Source organism: Emydura macquarii, unplaced genomic scaffold, assembly GCF_026122565.2.
Source record: "Emydura macquarii macquarii isolate MOO-44397 ecotype Brisbane River unplaced genomic scaffold, CSIRO-AGI_Emac_v2 contig_1483, whole genome shotgun sequence".
NCBI classification, from domain to species: Eukaryota; Metazoa; Chordata; order Testudines; family Chelidae; genus Emydura; species Emydura macquarii.
Window position 1 is genome coordinate 21,913,768 of NW_027131620.1, and position 15,750 is coordinate 21,929,517.

Here is a 15,750-nt window from a genome sequence, read left to right on the forward strand (position 1 = left end):
AGCAAGCAGGTTTTCAGTAGCTCAAAGGGATCCCAGTCCTGACTGGGACCTTTTGGGTGCTGTTGCAGTCTGAATAATAATAATGGGCCAAGATGATAAATGACTAGATCCCCCCAAACCCACTGGGAGCACCTAAAGAACATAAGAATGGCCATACTGGGTCAGATCAATGGCCCATCTAGCCCAGTATCCTGTCTGTGGCAGTGGCCAATGCCAGGTGCTTCAGAAGGAATGAACAGAACAGGCAGTCAAGTGATCCATCCCCTGTCGTCCACTCCCAGCTTCTGGCAAACAGAGGTTAGGGACACTTCAGAGCATGGTTTTGCATCCCTGACTATCTTAGCTAACAGCTCTTGATAGACCTATCCTGCATGAACTTATCTAGTTCTTTTTTTAACCCTATCATTGTCTTGGTCTTCAAAATATTCTCTGGCAAAGAGTTCCACAGATTGACTGTGCAGTATTGGAAACAGAGGTGCAGAAAACTACTAGTGAAGTGCAAAGCTCAGAAATGGTGCTTTTTATGATTCTGTGTGTGGTTTTACTCACATTTAGCTATGAACTTGAAAATGGGCTGATTCCTATGGACGAGGCTATTTTGAGGCTCTGCATTTAAAAACAGAAAAATCGTTGAATTTCTGTGTGTGTGTTTGGTGTGAAATTTTGCAAAAAGTGAAATTTAGGGAACGCAAAATTGGTGCAAACCAGCAAGAATGTGACATTAAATTTTGTGAAATGAAAACTTGTATTTGATTATTGAGATGCTTGGAACGCGGATTCCCTGATTTCAGGTCAGGCTGTGTAAGGATGGTTTGGATTGATTTCTGATTTGATATTTCTTCTTGAAATGCTGATTGTGCACTGGAATGGGAATGGAACAAGGGAACGGATGGAGAAACTCTCTCTATGAAATCACGGGTGTGCCTGAAATGTTTAACCTCCGGGTGATGAGGTGCTTGATGCAGGTTGTTGGGTTATTGCATCTCTTTGGGGATAACTGTGCAGTTCACTGTTGTATTTAAGTGCAATGAATGTATTGTTCTCAGCAGAAGCCCTAGCATGCCCCAGGGACTCTGTGGGTGAATTCACTCACAATTTGGCCATTCTGGGATGGCTCTCTACACTCGCGGGACATTGTTAGGATGCTGTTGCAACCCCTTGTGATGAGATCATGGGGAGAGCTAGATGAGGTGAGGTGTAGATGTAGGGAGATGGGGAGGGGATGGTAAGTGCCTAGTCACATGCCACTCTCAGCCTGGGATAAAATTAGGGGCCTTGAACGCCTCTCTCTTTTCTAGAGAAAAAGCTCTTCAGAATCCTCATGGCTTCAAGTCTTTTGACAACGTGCCCCTCTGCCAATGCTCCTCCATGCCAGTTCACAGCTCTCCCTGCCAGTCCAGCCCAGCCTATGTTGCCCTGAGGCTGCATGACTCTGTAGGCTGCAGTTGCGATGTGTCCTAAGCGCAGCTCTCCGTGCTCACTCTCTCTGGAGCCTGAAGTCGGTTTGACCGTGTGTTCCCGAGGCACAGGACTACTTCTCTGCACATGGGGCCATGGATGCATTATTGTCAGAGCAAATTCCTACTGTGCACATGACCCACGCGGGAAGAGCCGTGTCTTTGAGGAAAGCTAGAAGTGGGTCACTGTCATTGATTGAAGTGTAAAGCATGCACGCCCCTCAGGGCAGTGGATTTTTCTCTCTCTCTCAGCCAAGGCAATTTGTAAAGCAAATGTATGAGCAAATCCTGCTCGGTAATTCCAATCAGCTCATCCTTCAGGAGGGTTGCATGTACAGTTGCAATGGTTGAGCGCTGGTTGGCAGCTCTGTCTCCGCATGGGGTGCAGTCTCTTTGGCCTGTGCTGCGGGCATCTGTGAGCGTGGCATGTGGGGGGGATATACAGATGAGGTGGAGAATGGGAGAGATGAGGAAGGGATGTGCTGAGTCTCTCATTCAGTCCTTCTGTGTATTAGGGAGGCTTCATGGCTCAGTGGCTGTGGAGGAAGAAGCTCTGGTTCTATTCCCAGCTCTTCCACTGACTTGCCATGTGGCCTGTATGTGCCTCAGTTTCCCTCTCTGTTGATGAGGCTCATGCCTGCCCACCTCTGCTCTCAGGTCTCCAGATGAAAAGGCCTACGCGGAGAGGCCACGTTTTGAACTCGTACAGGTTTCAGCTGACATGGGAGAAGGGGTGTGGGATACAGGAGGTCAGAGCAGATGATCACAGTGGTCCCTTCTGGCCATGGAATCTGTGACAGGGGAGCTCGCTCTGTGTGTGGTTGTCAGCAATAGGTGATGTGCCAGGATCAATTTGTGAGAAGCTGCTATCCCATTAGAGCCGGCTGAGCCTGGTACCAGCCTTTGAAAACCCTTGCCTGACTTTTTAATGGACTTTTAAAATTCCCTTTTTGCTTTTCTCCCTGCCCCCTCTAGCCTTGTCTGCCCTCGCAGAGTTCTCTGGAAAGGTGCTCAGGAGGGGAGCCGGGTATAGAAAGGGATACCCGGCTGGACAGATGTGAGGGGGAGAGAGAACAGATCTCTCACTGACCTGGCTTCAGTGCAGGTGGTAGCATTGGGATGGATTCCATGTGTGGACAGATTTTTTTACTGAAGTGGAGATAGACCATCTGGGGCTGCCAGAGTCATTGGCCCATCTGTGCCAGGCTCTTGAAGGTGCTAACGCTGGAGGAGCTGAACGGTTGCTGGCAAGAGAGGGACATTTCCCTAGTGTAGACGTCTTCCTACTCCTCCCCCCCACTCGTTGCATGCTCGTGCTTTCTGGCTTTCTTTGGTCCACTTCTCCCCCATGCCCGAGGTATGACAAATCCATGGGACTTGCTTGTAACCCGCAGGAACAGCCTCCACCCCTGTACGTATGTGACTTTCTTCACCTGAGGCTGTGCGTATCCGTGTCTCTTTCTTCCTTCCTCCTGCATGTGCGCATGCACGCGTGTCTCCCTCTCCGCTCCTGTGTTGTCTCATAATTGTTCTGCATGGTGTAATTTCTTTTGGTGCATATTCATGCATCTCCCTGACAAGTTCCAGAATGCACTGCATTTTCTTCCCCCCCCCTCCCCCCCCCCTCCCCAACCACTGCATAGTAGAGCAGGTCTGAGCTTTGGGAAGGTTACAGGGGGAGTTGCGGCCAGTAGAAGACTAGTAAAAATCAGCTGGAATAAAGAGAGACTTTGATCAGCTTTCTGGCTGCCGAACAGAGAGCTGAGAGTCTGAATCTTAACCCTGTCTTTCCCAGCAGACCTAGGAGACTGTCGAAAGCTGTATACAGTCTGTTTAATTTCACCAGGGAGTGCTGTAAGTGGAAATGGGATGGATGTTCCATGCCTCTTTTGCTTCAATCTTCACTAAAAAGGTAAACTGTGACCAGATCCTTAACCCAATTAATATTTACAACAAGGGGGAAGAAACGCAAGCCCAAATAAGGGAAGAACAGATTAAAGAATATTGAGATAAGTTAGGCATGTTCAAGTTGACAGGGCCTGGTGAAAGTCATTCTAGGATACATAAGGAACTAACTGAAGAAATCTTGGAACTGTTAACGATTATCTTTGAGAACTCATGGTCATAGGTGCTGGGGGTGCAGCTGTGTCCCCTGGCTTGAAGTGGTTTCTGTTATATGCAGGGTTTACAGTTTGGTTCAGTGACTCTCAGCACCTGCACTATAAAAATTGTTCCAGTGCCCTTGTCATGGTGGACAGGTGAGGTCCTAGAGGACTAGAGACAGGTTATTATGTTTGCCCAGCTTTTAAAAGGGGAACGAAGAGGGCATGGGGATTTATAGGTCGATCAGTCTAACTTCAATACCTGGAAAGAGACTGGGATAAATTATTAAGCAATCAGTCTGTAAGCATCTAGAGGGTAATAGGGTTATAAGGAATAGCCAGCATAGGATTTGTCAAGAACAAATCATATCAGACCAGCCCAATTTCCTTCTTTGACTGGGTTACTGGTCTAGTGCAGGGGGTCTCAAACTATTTTTGCTGGGACCACCTTTGAAAAGATTTCAGGCTGTGACAGTCCCCTCCTTCCCCCAAAAAAGTGATGATCCCGCCATGCCATGTCACCCCTAGTGGCATACACCAGGGCGGAGTGCTTGCGACCTTTCTGTAATAACTTCATGACCACCTGAGGGGTCATGACCCCCAGTCTGAGAACCCCTGGTCTATTGGATAGGGAGGAATTAGTAGACATGATATCTTAATTTTTAATAAGGCTTTTGACACAGTCCCACGTGACATTTTCATAAGCAAATTAGGGAGATGTGCTGTAGGTGAAATTATTATAGGGTGGGTGCACAGTTGGTTGCTAGACCATACTCAAAGGCTCATTGTCAATGGTTAGCTGTCAAACTGGGAGGAGGTATCTAGTGAGGTCCTGCAGGGGTCAGTCCTGGGTCTGGTGCTTGCCAGTGGTTTCGTTAATGATTTGGATAATGGAGTGGAGAATATGTTTATAAAATTTGCTGATGACGTCAAGCTAGGAGGAATTGCAAGCACTTGGGAGGACAAGATTGGAATTCAAAATGGCCTTGGCAAATTGGAGAATTGATCTGAAATCAACAAGATGAAATTCAGTGAAGATAAATGCAAAGTATTATGCTCAGGCAAGAAAAATCAAATGCCCATGTAAAAAATGGGGTATAATTGGCTGGGCAGTAGTGCTGCTGAAAAGGATCGGGGGGTTATAGTGGATCACAAATTGAATATAAGTCAACAACGTGAAGCAGTTGTGAAAAAGGCGAATACCATTCTGGGGTGTATTAACAGGAATGTCGTATGTAAGACACAGGAGGCAATTATCCCATTCTGCTTGGCACCAGTGAGGCCTCAGCTGGAGTACTGTGTCCAGTTCTGGGTGTCGCACTTCAGGAAAGATGTGGACACATTGGAAAGAGTCCAGAGAAGAGGAACAAGATTGAGAAAAGATTTGGAAAACCTGACCTGTGAGGAAAGGTTTAAAAAAACCTGGCCATGTTTAGTGTTGAGAAAAGAAGACGGGGGGGGGGACCTGATAACAAGTCTTTAAATATGCTAAGGGCTGGTATAAAGAGGATGAGGATCAGTAGTTCTCTGAGTCCACTGAAGGTAGGATATGAAGTAACAGTCTTAATGTGCAGCAAGGGAGATTTAGGTTAGATATGCAGAAAAGCTTTGTATCTATAAGGGCAGTTAAGTTCTGGACCAGGCTTTCACGGGAGGTTGTGGAGTCCCCATCATGGGAGGTTTTTAAGAACAGGTTGGACAAACACCTGCCAGGGATCATCAGGTTTACTTAATCCTGCCTCCGCACAGGAGCTCCCTTCCAGCTCCACATTTCTGTGATTCCATGTAAGGGTCCAAATCCTGCTCCCAGTGGTTCTCACACATGTTTACAAAAGCACGTGCTAAGCACAGTCACCTCCCCAAATGAATTAAAGGGGGCATGCTCTGGAGACAGCGGAGAAGCAGACAGGCAGCCGTCTCCCTGCCTGGAGTGCAGGAGGCCCTGAAGGGTAGTGACCCTGTGGCAGGGTGTACGAGGATAAAGGTGGGGCAGAAGGAGATCTGGGGTGTAAGAGCTAGTGGGCTGGCCCATAGGTACTTGTGTTTGGCTGTGTCTATGCTGCCCTTGCCCCGGAGTTAAACCCATGCTGAAGCATGGTATGCTCATCACTTGTGGCTTGGTTTGTTTTATTTATCACTGTAACACAACAGGGTCTTGGGTGTTAGGCGCTGTACAAACACCAGCCAAAAAGATGGTCCCTGCCCCAAGGTGCTTACAATCTAAGTATAAGACGTTAGTAACATCCAGTCATAGATTCCAAAGATGGAAGAAACCACTGGGGTTATCTAGTCTGACCTCCTGAATAGCACAGGCCAGAGAACTTCCCCATGATGATCCCTGAAGCAAATCTTTTTAGAAAAACTTTCAGTCTTGAAGATGAGAGACTACAGATGGGTACAGACTGCCTGCTAGGGCGTTCAAGGAAACCATGAGATGATGCTGTCAGCATGATGGGCAGTGATCACAGTCCACCAGCAGCCTAGCTGTTGTCAAGGTTTTTAAAGGCACTGTGGCGAAGGGGACTTCCGAGGAGGGATTTGAAGCAGGATTAGGCGTTAGTTTTGCAGATGGTTTACCTGGAGCTCTGCTCAGGCGTGAGGGGCAGTGTGGGAGAAAGCAGGAAGGTGCTGGTTTGAAAATGTAACGAGTGGATGATGGAGGCATCGTGGACCAGTCCATTTGCCTAAAGCTCCACCTGCTAATTCAGCTGGACGGAGCGTTCCTCTTCACTTCCTGTCCCAAACTCCTCTTTACCATTGCTGGGTGAGGCTAATGGGCTGCTGTGCCCCTCAGGGGAGGAGGAAGCAATTCCCCGGGCAGCTTTCCGAGATTGTTGGGGCTTGAAAGTGCAGTGTGCATGTAAGATCACGGGCTGCATTCAGCCCTGCTCTTACACCAGGGGCAGCAGCAGACCAGTTACCTGCCCCCTGGGAGGCCCCTGGCCCAGGGATCTCATTCGGCTTATTCTAGTGCTCATGTTTCACATCGTCGTCATGACATTCCAACAGTTCTCAGTGGGTGTGTGGTGTCCGTGCCCATGCGTCTCTTCCCATAGGTGACATTTCTACCCGCAGCTGCCCTTCGACTTTAAAGCTAAACTGCAGTTACACGTGCGAGTAAATACCCAGCTCAAACTCCTGCCAGCTTCTGTCTACTCCATCAGCATTGTGCTGCCAGTGGGGGAGCTTTACGGGGCACATCTCAGCTCTTTCCTCCCCTGGAGCAAGTGCACAGGGGCTGAAGGGTAGAGCCACCATGGTTCCTCTGTGTACTGAGACAGACTGCGTTGAAGGTGCTGCCCCGTTATGTGCAACTTAATCGTGCTTCTCTGCGGCCCTCTTGCAGCCAATGGGTCCCTGGCTGCGCAGGTCAGCTGGCAAAGCGGGGAGATGCCAGAGAGGCAGAGCCCTTAGGGGCTGTACTGGTGGTTTCAAAGTGGCTGGGCCTGGGCTCTGCTGCGTGGTTGGGGCAGAGGGTCCCTCCACTAGCTCCCCAGCTTGCTTCCATTCTCCTGGGATCTGTGCAGCCAGGATGTGGCCTGAACAGATGCACCAAGTGGCATTACTGACAGGCTGATCCAGATAGGGCCATTGGTGCATACGCTGCTTTCTAACCAGGTAGGAGATGCCATGGCCGCTGCCCCATGGAGCATGTGCTCCAAGGCCTCACCCTGCAAAGACCCGAGTCGCTTTACTCATGCAAATCACCGCCCCGAGTTCAATGCTCCCGTGAGTAAAGTTACGATCCCACTGTCTGCAGGATCGGACCCTGTCTTAGACCTCTTACCTGTACGATAACCCTGGCAGCCAATGCATCTCAACCCCAGATTAGTGAAAGCCCAGTTCTGCCTTCACTCCGCACCTGATTCTGCCCTGCAGCAGCTGGTGGGAGTGTTGCCGTAGGCTGCCATGGACTCTGAATTAGATAGTCCCTTGCTCCAGAGACGCCAACGGCTCCCCCATCCCTGCTCCAGCTGATGCTCTACAGCAGTGCAAGCTGGGCGGTGCCCAGGTGTGGTCTGCTTTCTTCTCCAATTAGCAAGATGCTCTCTTCTCACCACCTCGAGACACGAACATGCTGATGAGATCAAGAGGATGCCCACAAACCATAACTAATTTGACACCCCGTCAGCTCAAGGGAGCGCCGAGAAAAGAGCCGCAACACGCACTGCACCCTAGGTGTTCCTTGATCGTTCACTGTTGTTTGAGACACACAGAGCCCTGAGGGTCTGCACTCAGGTCTGGGCAGGTAGAGTGCCTTTTCATTCACCTTTTACTGGGTGGGGTTTCTCCGTGTGTTTGTGTGAGAGGTGTGTATGCACGTGTGCTAATGATCTGGGAAAGTTGTAATCCTGTTTGAGAGCATCTCAGTGCCTTTGTATAAGGAGCGGAATGACGTTCCTATCTTGGCATGTTTATCAGCTGGCGGATGAGCTGGTTATCTCTCTCTGGGTTCATGCTACGGCACCTGCGCAGCCGATATAATACCTATCATCCTGTGAATATCATGTAGGACTTGCTGTTGCATTTGTATATCAAAAGGCAGAACGATAAAGGGAAGGATCGAGTCTCCTTGACAGAGTTTCTCTAAGGCAGCGGTTCTCAACCGGTGGTACCACCGGTGGTACTTACCGGACGGCTGGGTGGTACGCGCGGCGCTGAATCCGCCGCCGCCGGATGGGCCCTCCCACCCGCCCCTGCGATACTCTGCAGCCGAAAATGGGGAAACGGCGGAAGGGTTTCGGCGGCGGGTTTTGTTTCTGCCGCGAAACCCCGCCGTCCGTCTCTCCCCGCCGCCGTGAAACCCCGCCGCGAATCCCTCCCGCCGCCGCGAAACCCCGCCGCAAGTCCCCTCCCTTTTTTTTCCCGAGCGGTACTCGGGTCGGGTACAGTCGGGGTCAAGTGGTACTTGACCCCGACTGTACCTGGCCCGAGTGGTACTCGGGGGGAAAAAAGGTTGAGAACCGCTGCTCTAAGGTAATGGTTGTGTTCCCTGGAGGAGGCTGCCCATGAGGTTAGACGGGACGTTATTTTAACCTTGGAGGAAATGTATGGCACCCGTGCGCATGGCACAGCAGATCTTGTAACTCAACAGTTCTGAGGCTCTGGTCTACAGACCCATCGTTGGCCCTTGGAGCACTCGCTAGCTGTGACATGGGACTGTCCACTTCCCAGAGCGTAGACTCAAGGGATGCAAAGCTGAATTCTAACGTTTATGGTAATGGGAAAACCACCCCCCCAGCAACAACAAAAGAAAAGCCAAATAAAAGAGAGAAGAAAAACAGGCACAACCCATTCTTCTAAATTGGATTCCCTTCTGAGGCCCCTCTTACTGCAGTTCCTGTAGGTGTTTCTTCCACTACTGCCTGCCTCACTGGCATTCCTCTAACTCTGATGTTTATATCCTGGACATGGCTCCCAGCTTGCCTTGCTCTTAAAGGGATATTCCCTTTTCACACTGGTGCCGGCTTTCCTCCTCTTCTCCAGCTGCTGTGTCCCGTTTGCAAGACAGCTACAACCACATTACATATTTTCCTAATCTTTTCCATATGAGAGGCTGTGGGGTTGTCACAGTGGTGTCGTGTGTCTTGAATGGTGGGGAAAGAAGCTGGCCTGGGCAATTGCCAAGGGGAGGGAGAAAACTCAGTAATGCTTTTGTGGTCCAGATTGTTTGAAACACCCCTTTCCCATGAGTCCCCTCCTGTCCCCCTCCCTCTGTCCCAGCCATCCTGCTCGTCAGACATTCCCTTGGTCCTTAGAGAGACCTAATCCTACCCAGCAACTGCACTTCCTATCCTCTGGCTCAGCCTGCTCCTCAGACTTTGCTTCCTGAGTCTTCTCTGCTGCTCCAAGCTCCCTTGAAGCATCTCAGCAACTAACGTGACCAATACTTGACTGTGATGTGGACAGGCAGGGAAGAATGGTCCCGTGGTGAGGGTGCTCACCTGGAGTTTGGGAGATCTGAATTCAGTTCCCTGCCCTGCCACAAAATTCCTGTGTGGCCTTGGGCCAGTCACCTAGCCTCTCCGTGCCTCCGTTTCCCCATGTGTAAAATAGGGGTAATAGCACTTTTCTGTCTCTCAGAAGTGTTGCAAGGATAAATACGTTAACAGTGAGATGCTTGGATGCTATGGGGGCCAGATAAGTATATCTAACAGAAATGATTATTTCCTGCTCTATTTTATTCATTCACAGGAAAGCAGTCTTCAGCGAGATCATAGGAGTGGAGTGGGAGGGGATTACTCTGATGTCCTGGCCAAATTTCAGCTCATGTTATATTATGCATCCCTAAAATTTCCCTAATTCCCATTGGGTGCAATATTCTTCACTTCCTAACTTGTCCTAAACTATTACATGGTGTCGCCGTATCCTGTCAAACAGCTGCTGTGCCTCACCCCAGAGGTGACTGCATTCCACTGGGGATTAGAATGGATTCAGAAAGGGCTTTGGCAGTGAAGGCTGCTATCAACAGCATTTTTTCGTAAGCTCTTCTCCTTCTGTTGGGCTGCATGTGAATGATGGCTAATAAATACCAGCTCCCGTCTGCCCCCGGAAATGTTAGAGCCAGGCTTGCATTGGGGCCAGTTGCTCTGCCATCTGCTTGACCCCCCTCTAGAGTGTGTCTGCCTCTGACTGTGGTTATTAGTTTAGCTCTTGCCCAAACCCAGACTGATGAGTTTACAGAACTACCCCCTTAAAGGAGAGCAGCAGCAGCCGTTGTCACAGCTGAAAGTATTTGTATTGAGTAAACGAAAGCCCCGTGAGCTCCAGATAGGTCCTGCCTTAGCTCTCTTTCTCCTTACAACCCAGTCCAGCTTCCCACTCGCAGTCTGTGCTGTGCAGCGGTGCAATCTTTGGGACGGTGGCGACTGGAAGGGCTGATCCCACTGCAATAGAAGGGGAGTTGTCAAAGCCACTTGTTTTCTGCTTGCACCAGCAGATGCTCAGAAGGCGCAGCCTGGTGTGGATGAGTGTCGGCAGGCATGTTCGTCTGGGCCCTGTGCAGGATAGCTTCTGCTGGTGTGAACTCCACTCCTCCTTGCTCTGCCTCTCTATCAGGGTGGAGGGAGAACCCAACGCCTCACAAACAGCTGCCAAAAGTGAAAAAACTACAGCTGGTCAAGCACAATTTTTAGTTTTAGTGAACATTTCCCCTCCACCGACTCACAAAGAACTGGAAATGGCCATTTTCATGGGGAAAAAACATTTTTCATTGGGGAAAAAAGGTCAAACGAAAAATTTCAAGCAGCTCTAATGATCACAGCTGTTAGCTACCCATGGTGGCAGGCTGGTGGGGTAATCTGGGATTGTCTGGACAATTTTGTGTGGGAGATAGTGCTTATTTCAGTAGCACAATGTTTTTCCTTTTAAAAACTTTGTATTATGAGTTTGAATATTATGAGCCAGTCAGCTCCATAGCACCTTCCTTGTTTGTCTCTCTTTCCCCCTACCTTCTGTCTCAGTCTGTTTTCCTTTTCCAGCTTGTAAGTTTATAAGGTTGGGGCCTTGTCATTTTTTATTTGTACAGTGCCTAGCATAACAATAACCCAGATCTCCTGAGTCCCAGTCCAGTGTCCTGTCTATGGGACAATCCCAAGGGAGGGGGGAATAAAAAAGCCACAAAAGGTTGTGCATCCAGTTCTGTGATTTCTGTCCCCTCTCTGTCTCCCTGATCCCATATTAGGCTGAGGAATTTAGAATCTCTGGGTGTGGTTTATCTGCTAGGCTACCTCAGCTGTCAAAAAGCAAGGATCTGTAGCAAGATAATTATCCCCCATTTGCGCTCTCACTGTAAACTCCTCATGGAGACAAGACTCTCTAGTTTTTTGCCTCCATGCAGTCAGGTTAGACAAATGCCAGGTAGCTGACCTTGCCTGGCTACATTGAGCTAAAGACTATCTGTGCTTGTCTCTACTAGGGTTGTACAGCGAGGGTATGTCTACACAGCCCAAAGACCCCCAAAACCAAACATCCAGCAGTAGTGAATCTCAGAACCTGGATCTATAGCCTGGGGCTCGTGGTACAGCCCTACATGCCATGCTAGGATGCTAGTTCAGTGCTAACTCAGCATAAGGAGAGCCACTACTGAATTGCCTCTGTTGCTCCCTGCAGCACCTACCTGCTCCTGGGAAGTCTCTAAGTACCAACCTGGCCTGACCCTGCTTACCTTGTGAGACCTGGCAGGACTACAGTACAAGTGTGCTATGGCCGAAAACGTGCAAAGCAATCCGTTACATTTGATTTCTTTTATTGTATAAGGAACAGAGACTCATTGCTCTGCCTGGGCCCAGGTGCCAGAGGCAGATGGGGTGCACATGCTTCCATCCTCAATCCTGACCTGCAGCCCCTCCGCTGCTCTAGCCCTGAGTTGCATACAGCTCTGTCAATGCACCTCTCTGCTCATCTGCAACTTCTTCTGCAATTTTTGCCCTCTCCTGAGCAAATCGTGCAGTAGCATTCTGGATAGTGGATACTCCTCTGCTAAGGGCTAGGATAGGGCACTGGGCACCCGTCTTGGGAAATGACTGAGCACCTGGCCAATTGTCCCACTTACTTGTTAATGGGCATTTTAACCCCTTCTATGCCTTATAGACAGACAGGCCGGATTTGGTCCACAGTATATGTCCCCCTCTCACCCTGCATGTGTGTGTTCTACACACTCATGTCTATGAAACAAATACTGGCACTGCCTTCATCTTGCCCAGTCTTGGGCTTTGCTTGTGCGTGCTGGCATCCAAGGGGTTAAAGGAATCATTTGCTTTCCTTTGACACGGATTGGTTTATTAAAGCCCTCTCCCATTCTGATGGGTATGCAGCTGCCTGTGTGAAATAATAAGTTTGGCAGGTCTCAGCCCAGAAGAGAGGTGCCTGCATCATCATAACATTCCACCTCAACGGGCAGTGAAAGCAAAGGCTGCAATGGGCTCCTTTGTGTAGGACTTTGAGAAGGCTGGGTGGGGTGGAAAAGTTCTGTCCTTTTACATTCCCTGTGGAGTGGTGTGTGTAATGTAGGGCCCACCTGCCCTCTGCCCTGTTGGGTTGGTGTCCAGGGCTGCATTTGTGTAGCAGGTCCTAAGGAATGGAAAACACTAGGCTGAGTATCAGGTAAAACAGGTTGGGATTGAGATCTGCAGGGGTATGGGGCTGTCTCCTAGCCTCCCCACTTGAGTCATTTACGCAGCCTGGCCAAGGCCCTGGAGGCCACCTGTATAGGCCTGGGGGGGGGGGGGAATGCACTGGGGGAGACTGTCAATTGTCATAGTGCCCTTGACGTGGGCAGAGCTATGACAATGACACCTGTCAATGGGTGTTCACCAGCTGTAAGCTGAGGAAGGGAATGGGGGTGGGGCTGTTCTTACTGCACCCTCTGCCCCACACTCCTCTTTTCCTTCATCTCTGCTTCCTCTCTCCCCTTGCCTTGGAGCTTTTTACTGTCCTCTCTTCCTTCCCCTCCTCTGCTGCTGGTTAATGGAGCACTTGGGCCACTTTCTTCCTCCACAGATGAAAGGCCTGGCTGATAAAAGCTTCCTAGCCATGCAGGGCAGGCTGCAAAGGCGTTTACCTTCCCTACAAGCTGGCCACATGCGCTGGGTTCATCTGTCTCCAGCTAACGAGCTGTGCCTGTGGGTGCAGGCGGGGGGCACATACTGTGAGGCTGGGGCCTGGCTGCCTCTGTCTCCCTATGGCACACTGGTCCCCAGACCAGGGAATGCCACGAGCTCATGTTGCATCATTCAGTCAGGTGGCTCTTTCCTGCCTGTTAACCTGTGCTGCCCGGAGTTGGGATTTGCTGTGGCTGAGTCAGAATGCCAAGCGGGCTAGTGCCTGGTGTCCATTGGCTTGTATCAGGGATGGCCAGGGCATGGCATGGTGCCATGTGCAGTCAAATACAAGTCCCTTTAGGGAGGCCTCTTCTAATCCCTGCAGTTCGTACCTGTATTGTAGTAGCACATAGCATCCCCCGTTCAGGATGTGCAATTACCCGTATTGGTTTCTGGTCCTGGATCCTTCACCATTTGAGAATAGCCACTGGTGCTAGGGCCCAGCAATCCAGACCCAGCAGAGGGAAGACCCATGAACGGGATTGCTGCGTCGGTGGGAGGAGCTCTCTGAGCCCTGTGGGCGGGGGACTCATCAGTGATGAGGCTCTTGTAGAAAGGGGCATGAAAAGCAAGGCGCGTCTTTACTCACCTAAGCAGTGCCTCACCAGCAACACAGCTGATCTATCCCCGTGCCAGGGGCCTACACAGGTATCTTCTCTACAAGCTGCCTAATGAAGAGTGCAGTGTAGATGTACCTAGACTCCACACCCTCTCTTTGCCTTTCATGTACAAGCCTTTCCCCGGTCTAAATTCAGGAAACCAGCCCGCTACTTAGCTCTAGGTCTGGGGTGGGGGAAATGCAGCATTCCCCCAAAACTGAGATGCAACAATTCCTTTTCCTCGCTAGAGAATTTTCTATTAATAGCCAATTGCAGATGAAAAGGACGTGAAGGGAGAGAGGAACCAAGGTGGGCTGTTGTAATTCTATTGTGGATGCAGCACGGCTTATTCTGCACAAGACCACTTGGCTGCCGGCAAAAAACCTGCATTGCCAAGGTAACCAGGGCTTTCAGACCATTAGGAGACACTTGATTGGCTATGCAGCCATTCTTTTTATGAATTAAAGCCTCACCCTTCGCATTTGCCAGTGATGTCAAGAAATACACCAATCGCAGCTCTTGTTGCCAAAGGATGATGCCAGGCACACAGCGTTGGGCTGAGGCTCAGCGTGGCTCTGGCATCTTCCAGCAGGGGATCTCCAAATGCTGTTTCATATATGCATTAATGAGCGATGTCCCCATGAGGTCGGTCTTGTTCATGCTAGCTAGCCCCCTCAAGCTTCCAAGAGAACGTAGGTTATTCATACATGGGCCAATTACTTTCAGAAGCCCCCAGGTTCAAGAGAGAGTGAAACTGATGGGAGACTAAATGAATATGAATGTGTTCAGAAAGACAGATCTTGAGTCAATAATTTTAAAGTTTCCTTGGAGCCCCCGAGACCTAGATTTTTGAAAATCACCTGACCTGCATGTGTGCTGCCCCCCCCGATCACGCTTCTCAGGGTTTGTATGCCACTAAGAAATTTGATTAGGCGGGAAGGATAATCTTGTGATTATGGGACTGGGGGTCAGAACTTCTGGCTCTCCCGCTGATCTGCTGTGTGAGCTCAAGCAAGGTACTTCACTTCTCTGTGCCTCAGTTTCACCATCTGTAAAATGGATAATGCATCACTGCCCTCTTGGAAAATCTGGGCTTGCATTTTATTCCCCCTCCCCGCGCACGGCAGATACCTCTTTGCAGGCTGTATTGTTGATCTGAGTTCTGGTGACTGCTGCAAACCGCTCTGTAATGGTGTCACAGCTTTGATGGTCATCAAAGTCCTGTGGATACAAACCAGATGGGCTTAGTTTAAGTACTCTCTCTCTGGGACATCGCAGATGTCTGCTAGATGTGTGGCGGTCCATGTGTGTCAAACATCCAGACTGGATGGAGTGCTTTATCTCGTTGGTGGGTGCCCCTCAGACCTGCAGATTTCTCAGGCTAGGGCCCCTATTTTGGATTTTGCTGCTGCTGTTTCTCATTTGAGTGCAGCTTCCTCACATCTGCAAGAGATGGACGGCCTTTCTAATGCTCTTTGAAGGTTTGTTTTGTAAAGGCAGTGTCCTTTGGTGACCCATCAGCAATCACTGTCATTTATAAGAGGCAGCTGGCTGGTCTGCTGTGCTCTGAGCCCTGTCTGTCGGGAGGCCTTGATGGGAACACTCTCATGGTTACCACGATGGCATCAGACTTCCTTGGGCTTTTTGTGAGTGAGTGTCAGCTGTCTGCCTGAACTCTTTTCTCTTGCTCCCTCTAGCCTCATGTGCATGGATATATAGCAGCCACCTTAGCTAACCAGCTTTCAACCTGACTTGAGGCTGATTCAGACTAAGGCTATGTCTGCACTGCCGTCCGAGGTGTGATTGCAGCATGTATAGACACATCCCAGTTAGTTCCAACTTAGCTTGCTTGGACGCCAAGAGCTGTGACACACGGGCTTCAGTGCAGGCTGAGCTCAAGAAATTACCCAGGGTTCTGCGTGGGGTTGTCCTACCCATGCTACAGTGACCTCTCTGGTTACAGTGTAGACGTAGCTAATTCTGTTTGAAT

The 15,750-nt window shown here is 49.9% G+C and overlaps 1 protein-coding gene across 11 annotated transcripts in view; it reads left to right on the top strand.

Annotated features, from left to right (window-relative positions):
* EPB41L1 (erythrocyte membrane protein band 4.1 like 1) overlaps window positions 1–15,750 on the top strand; it is a 154,594-nt gene that overhangs the window by 14,609 nt on the left and 124,235 nt on the right. The gene's annotated exons all lie outside the window — the stretch shown is intronic.